The following is a 19920-nucleotide window of genomic DNA, read 5'->3' as shown; positions in this document are numbered from 1 at the left end:
AGCCATGAAATTAAAAGATACTTGCTCCTTGGGAGGAAAGCTATGACAAGCATATTAATGAGCTAGACAGCATATTAAAAAGAAAAGACATCACTTTGCCAACAAAGGTCCAGGTCCATATAGTCAAAGTTATGGTTTTTCCAGTAATTATGTATGGATGTGAGAGCTGGATCATAAAGAAGGCTGAGTACTGAAGAACTGATGCTTTCAGACTGTGGTGCTGGAGAAGACTCTGGAGAGTCCCTTGGACTGCAAGGAGATCAAACCAGTCCATCCTAAAGAAAATCAGTCCTGAATATTCACTGGAAAGACTGATGCTGAAGATAAAGCTTCAATACTTTGGCCACCTGATGCAAAACGCCAACACGCTGGAAAAGACCCTGATGCTGGGGAAGATTGAAGGCAAAAGGAGAAGAGGGTGGCAGCGGATGAGATAGATAGATAGCATCACCGTTTTAACGGACATGAACTTGAGCAAACTCCGGGAGGTAGTGAAGAACAGGGGAGCCTGGTATGCTGCAGTCCACGGGATGGCAAAGAGTAGGACACAACTTACTTACCGAAAAACAAGAAGTGTTAAGAAGCCAGATGTCCAAAGGACATAGAGAAAAAGGGAGCAGGGCAGGAGGACCAGAGCAGAAGGAAAACAGTATTTTTAATGGGCAACAGATTTGAATAGATACTTCACCAAAGACATGCCAATGGCAAATAAGCACATTAAAAGATGTTCAGTATCCTTAGTCTTTAGAAATGAAAACTGAAACAATGAGATATTGTTATGCTCCCAAAAGAAAAAACTCAATTTTAAAAAGACTAAACCAGAACCAAATGTTGGTGAGAGTATGGAGAAACTAGACCTCCCATGCACTGCTGGAGGTAATACAAAATGATACAGCTACTTTGGAAAAGACTCTGGTGGTTTCTTAGGAAGTAAATTTATGATCCAACAATAACACTCCTAAGTATTTATAAGAAAATGGAAAATATATATTCACATAAAGACTTGTGCATGAGTGTCCACAGCAGCTTTATTCATAATTGACCAAACTGGAAACAACCCCCAAATGTCCAGCTCCTAGTGAATGGCAGATCCATATAATCGAATATGACTCCGCAATATACAGGAACACACTGCTGATACATGCAACAATGTGGATGAAGACAAAAATGACTACATACTGTATGAATGCATTTATATGAAATTCTAGAAAAGGCAAAACTATAGTAATTTAGATCAGTGGTTGCTGGAGAGGAGGGGAAGGTCTGACTGAAGGGGCACAAGGGAACTTTTTAAGGCGATAGAAATGTCCTAAATATCATGGTTCTGGTGATGGCTGCTACATGACCACACATATTTGTCAAAACCTACCTAACTGTATACTTTGTTGTTGTTGTTCAGTCGCCAAGTTGTGTCCAACAAAACTGACCAACTTTAAGTATACGATGAACTGCAGGGAAGCCTGGCATGCTGCAGTTCATCGTATACTTAAAGTTGGTCAATTCTGTTTAAATTACACCTCAATAAAACTAATTAAAGAATAGAGGAATGAACATATTTTCGTTTCATCATACCTGTCACTCACCCACATTTATCAACACCTGACAGACAATGGCAAAAGTCAGGAAAGAAGGGAGGTAAAGTTCTTTGATCAGGGAGTTGCCAGGAATGATAGAGTCATAAGGAGAAATAATAATATGCCTTTCTTATTCCATTTTAACCATTCCAATAATGAGAATAATTTACTTCTAAATGAGACCTTGACCAGGCCAAAATGTCATGTTTCATCAAAATACTATTTCTTACATAATGTTCTAAGGGCTACCTAAGTCAGAAGCATCTCAAGCCTCTTTCATCAGACATTCTAGGTGAAAAGTCCCCAAATCTACCTCCTGAACTGCTCCCAAAGAGGTCCTTTTGCAAACTGCATCTGAGAGAACCACTATACTGGAAGGAACATACAGATACGCACACACACACACGCACAACTGGGTCTGCAACAGTTCCAGGTCAACAGCATGCAACAGCACATGTGCTTTTCTTACAGGAACACAGAATCATCTCTCATGGAGCTACAAAGGGCTCAGATGTATCCTCTACAAAAATCACTTAAGAAAGCAGTGTGTCAGCTGCCAATCATCCTGGACTCTGGCAGGAAAACAATTCCAAGCAGAGGAAAAAAGATCCTTTGACCTTACCAAGTTTGAAATTCCACAACGCCACACTGCTTCCATTTCACAACTATACACTGGTTAGTAGCAGGTGGCAGCCACTTCAATTTTAATTACTATTTGTAATATTATAAGAATATTTTCTTTCAATACTCGATTTTTTAAAAGATAGATGCCATGTTCAGCCCCCTTTATTTCCCCCCCTTCATAAATTATATTGATTTATTGTTACAGATTTTCCTATGGGCTTTCTCTGTACATCAAGTTAATTTCAAACATCTTTAAAATCAAGTTTTACCACGTCAAAAGAAAACACAATGAAACTAAACAACATTAGGAACAGCAGAGAAGAAAGCTGAGTAAATTGGTCAAGGCCTTTAGCTTCATGAGGTGGTTTGGGCTTTTGGTTCCTTGTCGTCATTTCCTTTGGTGCCACAATATACACAAAATTTACCACTTTAATCTTTTCTGAGTGTACAGAATCAATAATACGAAGTACATTCACACTGTTGTGTAACCATGCCCACCATCCATCTCCAGAAACTTCTTCCCATCATCCCAAACTGAAACTCTTGTACCCATTAGACAACAAATTCCTACTTCCCATTTTCCCCCAGTCCCTGGTAACCACTAATCTACTGCTACATTCTTTCTCTATGAATTTGACTATTCCAGATACCTCTTACACGTTGAATTGCACAAAATTTATCCTTCCATCATGAGTTTTTTCTACTAATTTTTATTGGATGTCTAGGCAACAGCATTAAGGATACAAAGACTGACAGCATACTGTTGTACCCTCATGAAACGTAGGCTCTGAACTGGGAAGTCACACATGTCAACATGGTAACTGCTCTAAGAGAGATACAAAGTACAATGATGGCACAGAGGGGCAATCAACTCTGGGTAGACTGAAGTTAGGCGAGCTTCCCAAGGGAGGTGGTATTTTAGGACAGTTTTAAAATATGATAAACTCACAGAACGGACATGGTTATTCCAGTCATCAAACAGTCCAAGAGAGAGAAAATTATGCCAGGCACTCCACACTCAGAACCACCAGAGTTCCTGATTTCCTTAAGGTAAGGGCTAATGCAGAGCCATGAAATACACATCTGAACAAGGTCAAGCAGCTCAAACTGAAGAGCAAAGTGCTTGGGGAGGAAGGTGAGGCTGGAAAGGCACTCAGGGGTCAGATATGAGAAAGTTCTATATCATCCAGAGTTTTACTTTATACTGCAGGCCAACTTGAGAACTTCAGAAAGAATAAAAACCAGAGATGGCTCTTACTAGAAGTACACATTCCCAGGATAACCCCAAAGGTTTTAATTTCATATGCCTGGAGGTTGGACCCCAGTAAATTTATTTTCAATGAATACACCTGGTGATTATAAAGCAGTTATATATCCATGGACTACTTTTGGGGAAATATCTCTGTAGAATATAGGAAGTTAATGATGACTTCAAACAGCAGAATAATATGAACAGTTTATCTGTTTGGGTTTATTAATTTCCCTCCCTAATTAAAAAAGTGCTTTTATTCAAAAGACATAAAAAAAACACAGAGAAAAACATTACTCAATTCTACCAGCTGGAGATAAATAGAGAGTTCATATTCTGGTGTATTTGTTTTTCTCACTTAATATTATGTTAATATACATTCTTAAGTAGAAGGATCATACTATACAAACTACTTTGAAGCCTATTTTCTTCACTTTAGTTATAAAAGTGGGTATTTCTCCCTTCTATTCTTTCTTAGTAAAAATTTTTGATGACTGCATAGCAGACCATAGGTAACATTTAGGTGTAACTATCCCTTATTTTTAAATATTTAGGTTATTAGCAATTTTTCACCTATTTTCCTGTACCACTGTCAGTGTCAACATTTGGATGGTATCTGGATTTAAGAAATATCACTTTGGTTACATTATAAGGGCTGAATGTGAAAAGAGGTTAAATTAAAGGCAAGGTGAAAGGCTATTATGATGGTCCAAGCAAAAATAATGAGATAGATCTCAAAGCAGTAACAATAGAAATGAACAGAGAATGGATTTGAAAGTCCATAATCTACATGTAAGGGTTTGTCATCTGATTAACATAATATGCAGAGAAGTAATTCTTTTTTAAAATAAATATTTATTAAACTCCTATAGTGTAGGAGTATCAAAGAATAATTATTGAGAAAAAATTAGAATTAAAAAACCACCATGCATTTTCACTTTTCTTGCTCTGTGTGTGTACACATATATGATGTGTAGGATCAGGTTTCCAATTGCATTTAAGTGATTTAGAGTATTCTTTTTTATCAGAGGAAAAACAATTCCGTGTTCCAGTTTTACAACTGCAAAAGCAGAGCCAGAAAGAATCACAGTTGTCAGCAAAAGCTTGACTCTCTGTTATTGAATATCTGGTGGGGCTATAGTGGGAAATTAACATATTAAGCAAGAAACTCCCCATGATCAAGTTTACTTCAATTTTTAAAGAATCTGTATCTACTGGGGCATTTTGCCAAAAAAGTAAATGCTTTATGCATTTGACTCCTTGTCATTTTATGTGGCTATTCTCCAATATAAACTTGAGATGTCCGCATTTCAAAATCTGCCAAGTATTGGAACCTGGGTCAAACAAAACACTTCTACTCTCTGTGACAAGTTAAAATTTATCAATGAAAAGAAATCTTATTAGGTAAAGCTGAGATCACATAAAAGTGTTTACAATAAACCAGTTTATTTCCCCCAAAAGTTTTTTTTTAAAGATACTAATACCCATTCCACACTACTAAGCTTCAGATGACAAATGCAAGGTTTTATTATGATTAAACTTTTAGACACTTGAAGCAGACATATCCAAAGACTTTCTCTGGGTTTAAATCTTACATACCTCAACTGATGAAAAACTGAGAGGCATATCTTGCTTTCCTCTGAGGTAACATTCCTTTTTATTCATCTTTCTTATTTAAAAAAAAAAAAAAACTAGGTAAGTCTAATTTATCACTTTTGATGATTCCAAGCATCTGTATCCACTCAAAAAACTTTTACTCTGAAAAATATCCAAGTTTTTTTGGTTTTTGTTGTTGTTCTGTCGGTCAGTCGTGTCTGACTCTTTGCGACCCCATGGACTGTGCAGCACACCAGGCTTCCCCGTCCTTCACTATCTCCTGGAGTTTGGTCAAACTCATGTCCGTTGAGTTGGTGATGCCATCCAACCATCTCATCCTCTGTCGTCCCCTTCTCCTCCTGCCTTCAATCTTTCCCAGCAACAGGGTCTTTTTCAGCGCGTCAGCTCTTTTCATCAGGTGGCCAAAGTATTGGAGCTATAGCATCAGTTCTTCCAATGAATATTCAGGGTTGATTTCCTTTAGGATTGACTGCTTTGATCTCACTTGCAGTTCAAGGGACTCTCAAGAGTCTTCTCCAACACCACAGTTCAAAAGCATCAATTCTTTGGCTCTCAGTCTTCTTCATGGTCCAACTCTCACATCCATACATGACTACTGGAAAAACCAGTTTTGACTAGATGAACCTTTATCAGCAAATTAATGTCTCTGCTTTTTAATATGCTGTCTAGGTTTGTCATAGCTTTTCTTCCAAGAAGCAAGTATCTTTTAATTTCACAGCTGCAGTCTCTGTCCACAGCGATTTTGGAGCCCAAGAAAATAAAGGTCTTTCATTGTTTCCATTGGTTCCCTATCTATATGCCATGAAGTGACTGGACTAGATGCCATGATCTTAGTTTTTTGAATGTTGAGTTTTAAGCCAGCTTTTTCACTCTCCTCTTTTACCTTCAAGAAGCTTTAAGTTCATTTTATTTATAGTAATAGGTTTATTGATTTTTAATGATCTTAAAAAAAAGTCTCCTTTAAAAGGCATCCTATTTATACTTCCAAACCACTTTCTCAAACAACAAATTACAAAAACAAAGCAAAATAATGTTAGAGTCTTACTTACACTGTACCTCATGTGTATGTAACTCCACTCTCCAAGAGAGTAAAATAAACATCTGGGTCTAGCTACCTGGTAATGTGTTAATACTATTTTGTTATTCCAAATTAAGTATGTAAAGTTATAACTGCAACATAATTCAGAATGAAAATCCAATGAACTTCAAGTAATTAACACAGAAAAATCAGAATATACTGTGACATAAAAACTAAAACATATCTTACTGCATAAGTTACTGGATTATTATACTATATTCTATCTTCACAATTAAATAATTTTGGGCCATATCCAAGAATCTAATCAGACTAGTTTAAATTGGGGTAAAAATCATTACAAATTTATCCTTTACTAATAATCTAAAAGATCTCAGTACATGCTAAAAAGCATATACCTCTATACCACAACTTCACTTATTGACATATACTTAAGGAATAGCAACAGCAACTATTATCATTAAAGAAATTTCTCTAAAGATAAATCTCATCATATGGGGAGGTGAGGCGAGTATAGGAAAAAACAGAAAAAGCCCAGAACAAATCATACAAGAGCTATGAGACAGTATTTTACGATCTTACATACATATAATTGAAATCACACAAACAGAAGACAGAGAGAAAACAGGTCAAAAAAGAAAAGCAGATAATGACTGAGAATTTTCCAAACTAAAAGATATAAACCACAGAACCAAGAAGCTCAAAGAAAACCAAACAGACACAGCATTTTCAAAAGTAAAGACACATTATATTCAAAGTCAGAGAAAATCTTAAAAAGACCAAAAAAAAAGAACATTTAATACACAGAGAATCAAAGAATTAACAATAGAATGACATCTTTTTTTTTTGGCTGCACCATGCAGCTTGTGGGATCTTAGTTCCCCAACCAAGGATCAAACCTAGGCCCTGGCAGTGAAAGCAACAAATCCTACCCACTTGAGCACCAGGGAATTCCGGAGACTGACATCCTTTAAGTACTAAAAGAAAAAAAGGCAACCTACAATTTCATACTCAGCAAAACATATTTTATTAAAATGAAGGAAAATAAAAGAGAAAAATATTTTCTCTTTCAGAAAATAAAAAAACTGAGTAATTCATTACCACTAGATTTGCCCTATAGTAAATTATAAAGGAAGTTTTTCAAGCAGATGGAATATGACAGCAGACAAAAGATTTTAACCACACAAAGAAATCAACAACACTAGAAATGACAAATGAAAGTAAATATAAAACCTCATTTATTTCTTATTTGTAGTTTCTCTAGAAGATAACTGTCTGAAACAAAAATATGTGTACTAAGTTCTGATAACATGCATTCAGTTCAGTTCAGTCACTCAGTCATGTCTGACTCTTTGCAACCCCATGGACTGCAGCACACCAGGCCTCCCTGTCCATCACCAACTCCTGGAGTTTACTCAAACTCATGTCCATTGAGTTGGTGATGCCATCCAATCATCTCATCCTCTGTTATTCCCTTCTCCTCCTGCCTTCAATCTTGCCCAGCATCAGGGTCTTTTCCAATGAGACAGTTCTTCGCATCAGGTAGCCAAAGTATTGGAGTTTTAGCTTCAACATCAATCCTTCCAATGAACACTCAGGACTGATCTCCTTTAGGATGGACTGGTTGGATCTCCTGCAGTCTAAGGGACTCTCAAGAGTCTTCTACAACACCACAGTTCAAAAGCATCCATTCTTCGGCGCTCAGCTTTCTTTATAGTCCAACTCTCACATCCATACATGACTACTGGAAAAACCATAGCCTTGACTAGACAGACTTTTGTTAGCAAAGTAATGTCTGCTTTTTAATATGCTGTTTAGGTTGGTCATAACTCTAACATGTATAAAAGTGTCACATGTCTGCATGACAACAAATCCACAAAGGACAAGCAGGAAGGATCGGAGTAAATAGTTTTAAAATTCTCATAGTATGTTGCTGCTGCTGCTAAGTCACTTCAGTTGTGTCCGACCCTGTGCGACCCCATAGATGGCAGCCCACCAGGCTCCTCATCCCTGGGATTCTCCAGACAAGAACACTGGAGTGGGTTGCCATTTCCTTCCCCGATGCATGATAGTGAAAAGTAAAAACGAAGTCGCTCAGTCGTGTCTGACTCTTCGCAATCCCATGGACTACAGCCTACCAGGCTCCTCCATTCATGGGATTTTCCAGGTAAGAGTACTGGAGTGGGTTGCCATTGCCTTCTCCTCTTATAATGTGTGTGTGTGTGTGTGTGTGTGTATATATATATATATATAAATATAATTATATACTATTATATAATGGAAGACTTGCTTGGTTACAAATGTATATTACAAACCCTAAGACTACCACTAAATTAATTTCAAAAAGAGGTACAAATAAATAAGCAGATAATAGCAGATAAATATCAAAATTAAATAACATGTCATCTGGTATCAAAATCAGTGTTTCTTAGAACACAAAAAGAAGTAAGACACTATCAAGAAGCATGACAGCTGAAACGGTAGCCCAGCCTGCTTTTAATACTAAACTGATAGAAAAGTCAAAAAGCATTGACCAGCGCAAACATACCATGATGAACGCAGCTATTTATAATAGATGGGAATAATAAAAACTATCCAGGTAATACAAGAGAAAAAACACAAAAAACAGACAGAATAACAGAAAACAGCTGGCAGAGTGGTAGATTTTAGTTCGATCATATTATTAATTACATTAAATATAATAAACCTAAATACATCAATTAAAAGAGACTGTTAGATTAGATAAACAATTAAGTCCAACTGCATACTGTCTAATTTCTCAGGTAGCTCCAGAGGTAAAGAACCTGCTTGCCAATGCGGGAGACATAAGAGACATGAGTTCAGTCCCTGGGTTGGAAAGATCCTCTGGAGGAGGGCATAGCAACTCACTCCAGTATTCTTATCTAGAGAATCCTATAGACAGAGGGGCCTGGTGGGCTACACTCCATAGGGTTACAAAGAATCAGAAACAACCAAAGCAACTTAGCACGCACACATATACCGTCTGTAAGAAACCCATTTTAAAAATAAAAGCCTAAGTAGGTTGAAAGTAAAAGGATGGGAAAAGCTATGTTAGGAGACAATTCTCCATGGGTCTCTGTTATGGTATCTGTCTATGAATCTACTACAGGTTGTAACTGACCTGCAACTACCTTCCACCTGTAGTTGCTCCTTAATAGTAGTCAATACGGAGAAGGCAATGGCACCCCACTCCAGTACTCTTGCCTGGAAAATCCCATGGACGGAGGACTGCAGTCCATGGGGTTGCTGAGGGTCGAATACCACTGAGTGACTTCCCTTTCACTTTGCACTTTCATGCACTGGAGAAGGAAATGGCAACCCACTCCAGTGTTCTTGCCTGGAGAATCCCAGGGACGGGGGAGCCTAGTGGGCTGCCATTTATGGGGTCGCACAGAGTCGGACACGACTGAAGTGACTTAGCAGTAGTCAATAAAGTGGAATGTCAGAAATCTACCGTTGATAGCCAGCATTTATGAAACTTATGGCAAATTAAGTTACCACCTTTCAAGAAGACAAAATCTCAGGCACTTCACAATTCTTAACATGATATATACCATTTTAGAAAATAATCAAAAGAAAGCAGGAGTGGCTATATTAATAAACAGACAAGGAAGACTTACAGAATAAGAAACATTACCAGGGATTAATAAGTCCTTTCACCAAGAAAACATAATAATTCTAAATATACAAGGACATAATAAAAACTTCAAAACACATGAAGCAAAAACTGATAGAACTGAAAGAGGAACAGGCAAATCCACAAGTTGGAGACTGTAACACTCCTCTCAATATTTGAAAGATCAAGCAGATGATAAACATAGGGAAAAATTCAACCTTACTATTGAGAGAAAATACACAAACTCACAACGAAAGAGATCATTTACACCTGTAAGAATTTATTTAAAACTTGAGAAGTTTGACAAATGTGAACACTGGTGAAGATGAGGGACATCAGAAACTCTAATAAACTGCTGGTGGGCAGTTTGATAGAACCACTCTGGAAAACAACTGGGCATTACCTAATAAAACAGAGAATGTGCACATTCTACCACAGCAATTCAACCCTTAGTATAAATTCTTATACATATGCACTTGAAGACATGCTAAATTCTTATACAAATGCACTACAAGGCATGTACAACAGTTTTCATAATGGCATTGCTAATAACTGAGGATCTGAATAACTGAGGATTCAAAAAAACAGGAAACAACTCAGATGTCCAAAGATAAGAGAATGAAGAAATAAAACTGATATATTCCTATAACACAATACTATACAGCAGTAAAAATGAATGAATTAGGGCTGTATAATACAACACAGATAACGCCTTATAACATAATGTTGGGTTGGCGGGGGGTCACAGAAGAACAGATACACATAAATAACTCTAAAAAGATAAAAGCCAAATAATATATTGTTTAGAGATGTTTACAAATGAGGTAAAACTATAAAGAAAAACAAGGAAATGATTAGATAGGAGAGGAGAAGGCAATCAGAGACTTCAAAGATATTTGTAACGTTCTATTTCTTATTCTGAGTAGAAAAAAGATTTTAATTAATTTACTTATTTTAACTGGAGGCTAATTACTTTACAATATTGTGGTGGTTTTTGCAATACATTGACATGAATCAGCCACAGGTGTACATGTGTCCCCCATCCCAATAGCCCCCCATGTCCCTTCCCATCCCATCCCATCCCTCTAGGTTGTCCCAGAGCTCCAGCTTTGAGTGCCCTGTTTTCGAACTTGGACTGCTCATCTATTTCACATATGGTAATATACATTTTCAATGCTATTCTCTCAAATCATCCCACCCTCGCCTTCTCCCAGAGTCCAAAAGTCTGTTCTCTATATGTGTCTCTTTTATATTCTTTAATTTATACATATTATAGATATTCTTTTATTATATATTTATAATTAAAATTCATATTAAGAATAAGTAATAAATGTAGATTCACTTAGCAAATATTAAAAACAAAAAAACGTTAAACAAAATCACCAAATAAAGGACAATACCCCTGATGTTCCTCAACATTGAGAGGTACATGGCCACTCTAGATACCGGTTATACCTGGCCCGATATAAAACATGAAACAACATGCCAGCAAGGCAGTGTCAGGTAGTTACTCTTCAGCAGGAGTTTTCACACCCATTCAGGGAGTTTTCCCTTTGGCCTTCCAGGTGGCAGGTTAAGTAAAAGGAATGAAATCACAAAGGCTGGTGCAGTATTTAACTTAGCTTGGAAATACTGATTAGTAATCACCATCTTCATCTATAGACAAAGATTACCAGACACAGAATAAACTTGCTCAACTATAAGAGTTATACCCAGGGAAGCCCAAAGCAGTTGTCTCCCACTGCTATTAATATTTACAGTTTATTCACAGTCCTCCCAGTCCATATATATGTACTTTACTAACCATGATTCATTTTTATTAAAAGCAATGGTGCTCGGTTACACAACTGACATTCTATTTCTATCATTTCCAGGTGAATAAAGCTAGAGTGTTAACCCAAAACCAAAACAGTCCAAAAAAAAGAAAAGCTATTAATTCTTTACTCACACTAAGTGAGATCAAATTTAGAATGGTACTAAGCTAAACAGCTATTAATATATTTCACTTAAAATGCCAAAGATTTTAAGACACCATTAATTTTTATACTACTAAGAAAGAACATTCTTCCAATTAAATATGCCACACCACTGATTGGTGGCTTCCCTGATTTTTTACCAAATGAAAGAATCTGAATATGGGAAACCTGGGTTCAATAACCTGGGTTGGGAAGATCCCCCGGAGGGGTGCAAGGCAAACCACTCCAGTATTCTTGCCTGGAGAATCCCCATGGACAGAGCAGCCTGGCGGGCTACAGTCCAGGGGATCCAGAGAGTAGGACAGGACTGAGCAACTAAGCACAGCACAGCTGATAGCTCAGATGGTAAAGAATCTGCCTGCAATGCAGGAGACCTGGGTTCGATCCCTCGGTCAGGAAGATCCCCTGGAGAAGAAAATGACAACCCACTCCAGTATTCTCGCCTGGAGAATTCCATGGACAGAGGAGTCTGGTGGGCTACAGTCCATGGGGTCCCAAAAAGTTGGACATGACTGAGCGACTAACACTCTTTCTTTAACCACTGACTGTAAGCTACATCCCCTAATGAGCTATAAAAATGGGGAGGGGGAGATAAACATCTTAGATTCAACTGAATACAAAATAACTCTTCCAGTTTTCCACTAAAATATTTAAGATATGCTGCGTTATTCTCTCCTTTGGAGACAAAATCCATTCAAACAGAAACTGGTCCCCTACTAAAAACTTTCTAAGATGTGTTAGGCTGTATTTTCTCACTCAATACCAAGGTTATATTTTCTCACTCAGTACCTCTCCTTCTTCATCTACTCTAAAAACACAACTCTCACTATCAACAAAACTGGAGAACAGCTCTCTTCGTTCTGGATGCTAAATGAGCTTCCATCACTGATAAAAATCATCAGAAGTTGTAAGGGCTTTCATAACCTGGAGACTTTCACATAATGTTCTGGAGTAAAGACAGACAGACAGACAGACAGAAAGCACAGCAAGTTATCCCAGAGTAAGTCTGCTCCCACATGTCAGAGACTGTGCAGTCAGAATGGGGTAAAACAAATCTCAGTCCAGCACACAAAATGAATGTTTTCATCTAAGTGGGTTGTGCTCAACTACTAGCTCTGAATAACTGGGAGGGCAATTCTATCAGTTTATAGGCAAAAGTGAAGACAATCAATTGGGCTTCCCATACTCTGTCAACTTGCAAACAACAGGACCAGATAAACAGCCTCTTGTTCACAGATAGATAAACTTGGGGCTTATACAAACATTAAGTACATCTTATTAAACTGCCAAAGAAATGAATCTGTAATGAAAAATGGTACCTGAAAATGTATTTAAGGCAATCAAAATCAATCAATCAATCAAACCTGGAGCTCAAGAAGGGGTATAAGTAGTATGGGATAAATAGATCAGCAGTGGTGCTGCATTCAGTTGCTCAGTCGTGTGGTGCTCCACACCAAGTTAATACATGGAGGTCAGTTTAAATTGCTCTGTTTAAATTTAATACTCCACCTCATGCAAAGAGTTGACTCATTGGAAAAGACTCTGATGCTGGGAGGGATTGGGGGCAGGAGGAGAAGGGGACGACAGAGGATGAGATGGCTGGATGGCATCACTGACTCAATGGACGTGAGTCTGAGTGAACTCCGGGAATTGGTGGACAGGGAGGCCTGGTGTGCTGTGATTCATGGGGTCGCAGAGAGTCGGACACGACTGAGCGACTGAACTGAACTGAAAGATTTTTTAAAGAGAAGATACACAGTTTAAAACATTCAACATTTATAAGATAGTCTTAAAAATTGGGAAGCTGAGAGTACAAAAATATAAAATAAGCTAAACTTGTATTACATAAAAGAAAGTATTTTTTATTTGTTCCCAAATTTCGTAATTAAAGCTACAATTCTGTATATATGCTTTTTAAAATGCTTACTGCATCATGCTTTTTAATAAAACACATAAAACAGAGTCTATGCTGCAAAAAAACAGAAACCAAAGAGTTTAGACTGATTTTAAAAAATTATCTATAACACTATTCAAATGCAGTCTATGAATGAACTGTTTGTTATAGGTTTGCAACAAGATAAGTATCAAACTAGAAACTCTTATAGTAGTTTGACAGGGGAATTCTATACCTGTTTAATAATCATTTAAAAAAAGGGAGCTTGTATTTTGCTTGTTGGGTTTTCTTTCTCATTTCATTTTTCTAGTACTTACTTTTAATGTATTTTAAATAAGTATCAGAAAAAAAGACATTCTTCACCACAATTAGTTTGAAAAGTAGTTATATAAGACATATCAGTTATAAAGCTTTATGTGCCAAATAACATCAAAATATACAAAAGTTAAAATAGAGATGCAAAGAAAAAACAAAGAACAAAATAAAGTGGGAAAGTTTCATGACCTATTAGATTAAAATTAAGTAGAGAATGAAAACCAATTATGAAATGTCACATTTTCTTCAGGAAGTCATCTGTTATAAGATGTACCATCAGTTTAGAACCAGCTTTTCAGGAGAAGAAAAATAGCTGTGTTAAATGCACACAGTGTGAGGTGCATTAACCTCAGAAATACTAGAATTTTTAAAAAAAGAATTAATCAAGGAAATAATAGTAGGGCAACAATTTGGTATCAAATAAATAGAAAACTTTGCAACAAAACACTTATAAAGATATTGAAAATATTATAGACCCTAAAGTATACCTCAACAACTTTGAAAAATTACGAAGTATCTAAAGCATGGCAAAAACTGGTTTTCTATCATTTCCCACTATAAATTACTTAAGGATTCCTGTTTGCTTTTGCTTTTTTGATGCTCCTGGGTAAAACTATTATGAAGGAGGTTTGCCAATTTTAAAAACTTTTAAAAACTACACTAAATGACTTAAAACATGCTAATCTCTTCAGCCTTGCAGTTTTCTAATTCACTTCTATATAGAACTCCAGGGAAAAAGTCAAAGTACTCCATAATGTCAGATGCTGCTCTGCTATTCTCTTCCTAGCTCCTTATAACCTTATTAAAAATCCAGGATATTATTAGGATATGGGTAGCAGCATTATTTTGCTTTCTCAAAAAAGGTCACAGTCTGTCTGGTCTTTCTTCTTTGTGGCCCACTGGAAAAGTGCTGGCCTAACGTAGCCACCCTCATATAGCCATACGGTTGATTAGGTAAAAGCTGGCTAAAGAGATAAAGGGTTATATGAGAGCATTACCTGAAACACTACCACTATATATATGTGTGTATATACTGCACACATTACACACACAAAAATATACACACTGTACTAGACAAGACTCAAAGCAACATTATTAACAATTTATTCTAAGTAATAACACAAAAGTATTTTCCACCTATGCTATACACTCAATCATCTAAAAGTTACCCTCCAAAGGATGATCCTACTTCTTAGACTGGTCTGTCAAAAGGACCGGTTCTCATGATAGAACCAAACTTATAAGAGAAAGAAGTGTACTGAAGATAGGATCCTTCTGAAACTGTTCATTTTAAGTCAGACTTTTGAAAGCTAAGTTTTCTTCCATTCCCATACCTAAAACTTAAACCAAGATTCAACTAAATGTGTTCTAAACGCCTCATTTAAGATACAAAAGTTTTTATAAAATGAAAAAATAAATGAAACGTATTTACCATAAGAACAAACTAGGAAAAATATTTGTAACTCAATTCACAGATAGGGACCAATTTTCCTAACATATGAAGAGCTCCTTGGAATGAACAATCAAAAGACCAAGACTCACAATAGAAAAGTGGGTAAAAGATAAACGAGTAGTACCCTGAGAAGGAAATACAAATGGTTCTCAAATATATGGAAGGACACTCAATCTCACTTGTAATAAAAGACTGTAAATTAAAACTACACTGAGATCCATATGTTTTATCTATTAGACTGATAAAGACCAAAATATCTGAGACCATAACCTTGGTGAAAATATGGAAAAAGTCTCATTATTGCTGGTGGGAAACTATAACACAGAAACCACCTTTGTATTATAGTTTTTCTTACCGGGACTATCTTTCTAAGACATTTTAAAAAATGTAGTACACAAGATATATTCAGCCTGGTGTGAGCTGTTGGTCATTAAAAAAAAAAAAAAACTATTGTAGTTATCTGCTTTTATAGAATATTGTTCACAAAAGGAAACAGGTAGATAAGTTTATGAAACTTAGATGATAAAGTAGCAGTATTGACAACAGTACTGCTCCATCTGAGGTCACCTCATGACAGCTTATTGTGCACTTAGTGGGTGTTTAATTAAATTTTCTGGGTGAATGGGACCAAGAATGATGCTGAGGGATGATCAAAATGGTGTAAAACAAGTGAGAATAAGAAATTAACTAAATTTATCTGAATTGGTAAATTAATTGCTTAAACACTATACTTTTTCAAGAACAAAGCACTGTACACTGACAAATGTTTCCTGAAAAATGAGTCAGCAAGCAACAGAGGTATAGCGTACTTTAGCAGTAACGGTCCCCTAGTGAGTCACACAGTTAGGAAACTCCTCCCACACCAACTCCGGTCCTGGCTACATGATCTGAAGGCTAGCTGCTGGAAACACATGGATCTCCATCACTCTAGCACGAATATCCAGACTATGAGTGACACCATTCTAGGCCAAATAGCTTCCAGATGACCACTCAGCTGACCCAGCCACATAAGCAAGCCCAGCCAGAAGCAGGAGCAGAATTGCTGAACTGAGCCCATGCCAGAATGATGGGCTAACAAATGGCTATTGTTTTATACACTAAATCTTGGGGGAGTTTTGTTATATAAAAATCGATACCAGTGGGGAGGTGAATAGGATTGGTGGTCAAGGAAAATTTTTGCTTTACCTGTTTTCTGCTTTTTAAATTTCACAAGAGCATATTCGTATACTATTTAATTAACTTATAAAAATATTTTTATATCAGACTGATGTTATAGTAAAGCCCTACTATCACCTTATAAACACATATACATAAAACAAAATAATTCAGTCCAAATGGGAAAATGAATTTGAAAGGAGACATTAATATTGCTCAGGAAAAACAGGGTCAGTACAAAGTTGCAGGGTATATTTAATACAAAAAAAAAATTAGTGAATAAGAATACATTCATGATCAATGTCTTAATAATGGCTATTATCAGATTCTGGAAGTATTAGGAGACATACATCTCAGATTTTGCTTCCCTGCTTCTTCTGTTTATGCAGCTAACGACCTAGTACATATTCCCTCATTTTAGTTCTCACATGCTATGAAGTAAACATAAGCTGAATAACTTCAGGCAAAAGTTAGTTAACCTCTTCATGCCTCATTTCCTCAACTGTAAAATGGGGATAAAAGTACTTAGTTTACAGAGTTGTGAAAATTAAAACACTTAGAATAAGACACTCAATAAGGGCTCAATAAATGATCTATAACCTCTGTTAGTAAAATGATGTAAACTTAAGGTCTTTTGACTAACTTGGCTTCTATTTTATAACCACTAAGCATCATCAACCAAAGTGTGATACATCAAAATTAATTTGAAAAAATTTCCTAAAGACTTCATAAAAAAAAGACAATCTTATTAAAATGCAAAACAAAACCTGGGAATATACTTTTTTTTTTAAATGAAGAAAACGGAAACTCCAAACAATAACAAATTCATTTGGTCCACATTTCACAATTCTAAATGGGTTTAAAAACCAAAGGTTTCAATTTGCGTGTGTGTTACAAATTCAGAAAAGGCAAAAAAAGGGAGGGATAGTTCCTACTGTCGCCTTTGCAATGGCCTCTGGCACAGACACCTCCAACTCATTCTACTACCATTTAAAACAACAAAAAAAGACGACTTTAGAAAATAAGGCTCTTTCATAAGAAATACACTTAAACTGCAATATTGGAAAACTGTAGTTACTCCTTGATCAATGGCTTAACACTGCCCTTTTTCAGGGCAAGATCAGGCCTGGATAGTTTTCTGTCTATATATGTATACATCAACAATTTTAAAAAAGAAAAATCAAGCCTGGGTAGGGTACTTAAAAAAAAAAAAAAAGACGATTTTTCAAGTGTTTTAAACTGGTAATCACCTAGACTTTAGACATGTGAGTCAATGACCAACTGGAAAAAGCCTTATACCACAATGTACAGGTAGTTTAGTCTGTCCTATTGTGAGGAATGAATAAATGCTACAAAAATTCCATTTTTCATTCCAACTCAACTCAATTTAAAGAGCACCTGGTATACACCTAGTAATGTGGCAGATTCCAGACTTAGAAGGGCTGCTGCTGAGTCACTTCAGTCATATCCAACTTCGTGTGACCCCATAGATGGCAGCCCACCGGGCTCCCTCGCCCCTGGGATTCTCCAGGCAAGAACACTGGAGTGGGTTGCCATTTCCTTCTCCAATGCATGAAAGTGAAAAGTGAAAGGGAAGACGCTCAGTCCTATCCGACTCTTAGCGACCCCATGGACTGCAGCCCACCAGGCTCCTCCATCCATGGGATTTTCCAGGCAAGAGTACTTAGAAGGGTTAGAAAAGAAAGAAGTACTTAGAAAGGTTAGAAAGAAAATAATAGTTATGTTACTATATATGCCAGACAGCTGCTGGTTACTAGTATTTAATCATAATCATCCAGTGAGGTAGAAATTACTAAAACTCATTTTACAGAGGAGGAAATTAAGGCTCACAGAAATAAAATAACTCGTCCAGGGTTTCTCAGCAGGAGTAGGGTCCTGGAATAGGGGTGTGGGGCAGGAGGAACACAAGGGTAGTGCCAAATGACTATTCCTACAGACAAATACAACACTCAGTGTAGTCAGTCCTTTATCAGCAATGTGAAAGGAGGCTAGGACTGTGGGAAACCAAAGAGGATCTTTTGGGAATGGGCAAAGGAGTCACAGAGGCTTTAAAGTGGTTAATCTTTGAGTTGTTACTTTAAGGATGAGTAGATTTATAAACTTCAGTGCCAAGGTTCACTCCCACCTCCCCTCATCCCCAATATATCAACCAAAATAAATTACTTACTTGAAATTGAGAAAAACAATTTTGAGAGAAATCTTCCTCAGATATTTTATTCCATAGTTTTAAAACAAATAATATGATGACAGATTAATTTTTAGGTTGCTTTTATGTGGCTTGTCTTGGTTTTTATTCTGAAATGAAATTTAGATTAGTCATTTTCTTGTTCTGAGAAACTAGGAGTATGCCAACATGTTTTAACTTCACATTTTTTTTCACACATCAACATGTATTCTTACTTACAGAGTCTTTCATTTCACCATCTCAAACAATAGCTAATTTAATATATAAATTTACTTTTAAGTATAAATATATATGCAAAATAAGATAGTTCTTTTAATTCTTGTTATACTTCCTTGTTAATTATAATAAATAGAAGAAAAATAGAAAACTGTTGTTAAACTGTTATATATTACACAAGCATTTTTGAGGTAACACGCTTTTTTAAATTCTTTGAATCATTTATATAGTAAATGCTCTCTTAACCCAAAGAAAATTAAATAACTGTCCCCAAGGAAACTGACCTCAAAATCTTGGTACTTCCCACAGCTATCATCTAAAAAGAAAACAGAATTGGACCAAAAAACCCTTAAATTTTCCAAAGACAATTACTGCTCTTTTTTCTCCAAATTTACACTGTTAGGCATATATTCAATTTCTGCTGCAGAAAACAGTCCAGTTTGCCAATACTAATTAAGCAACAAAATATTTTTCACTCAAAAACGAAATACTTAAAAATCTACCAAGAACTGGAAAAAACACAGGTCATCTGGAAAACTTTAAAAATGACAAAAAATAAAAACAAAAAATACCTCACCCAACCACACACCAAAAGGTTACACTGACTGTCGTTAAGAGGGTTTTACTTATAATTTGTTTTAGCTTCAAAATGCACCTACTTTATGTCCAGACAGTGAAGAATTTTTCTTTAAATTGCCTAAGACACCTACTCCTGCCTTATCTGGAAATTCTACGTTAACACAATTTTACCCACAGTTTACTGTACCTCAACTCCCATTGTTTATTTCCTCTCTCATTCAGTATCACTGTGGTGTTAAAAAGGCAGTCAGGTACCAAAGTGACATACACCATCCCATGTTCCATATCTTAGTAAGTTTCCAAGTATTTCTCGGAAATATATAAGGCTAATGGCAACATCCTCTGAAGCCTACTTAAACCCAACCTACTTAAAAACTCATTTTCCACTC

General features: G+C 36.4%; 1 protein-coding gene across 5 annotated transcripts in view; it reads right to left on the bottom strand.

The window, feature by feature from the left end:
- REV3L (REV3 like, DNA directed polymerase zeta catalytic subunit) overlaps window positions 1–19920 on the bottom strand; it is a 180017-nt gene that overhangs the window by 151085 nt on the left and 9012 nt on the right. The window contains exons 1-2 of one of the 5 annotated variants that reach the window (XM_070376422.1): window positions 19237–19257; window positions 18719–18846 (exon numbers count right to left, since the gene is read on the bottom strand). The exons of 3 other annotated variants lie outside the window; for them this stretch is intronic. The gene's annotated coding sequence lies outside the window, so the exon portion shown is untranslated. Of the gene's footprint in view, window positions 1–18718; window positions 18847–19236; window positions 19258–19920 lie in introns of those variants that run through there. One more of the 5 variants, XM_070376421.1, reaches the window with a different exon arrangement.

Source organism: Bos mutus, chromosome 9 (assembly GCF_027580195.1).
Source record: "Bos mutus isolate GX-2022 chromosome 9, NWIPB_WYAK_1.1, whole genome shotgun sequence".
NCBI classification, from domain to species: domain Eukaryota; kingdom Metazoa; phylum Chordata; class Mammalia; order Artiodactyla; family Bovidae; genus Bos; species Bos mutus.
Note: the sequence above shows the minus strand (reverse complement) of the source record. Positions and strands in the feature narration are given on the sequence as shown.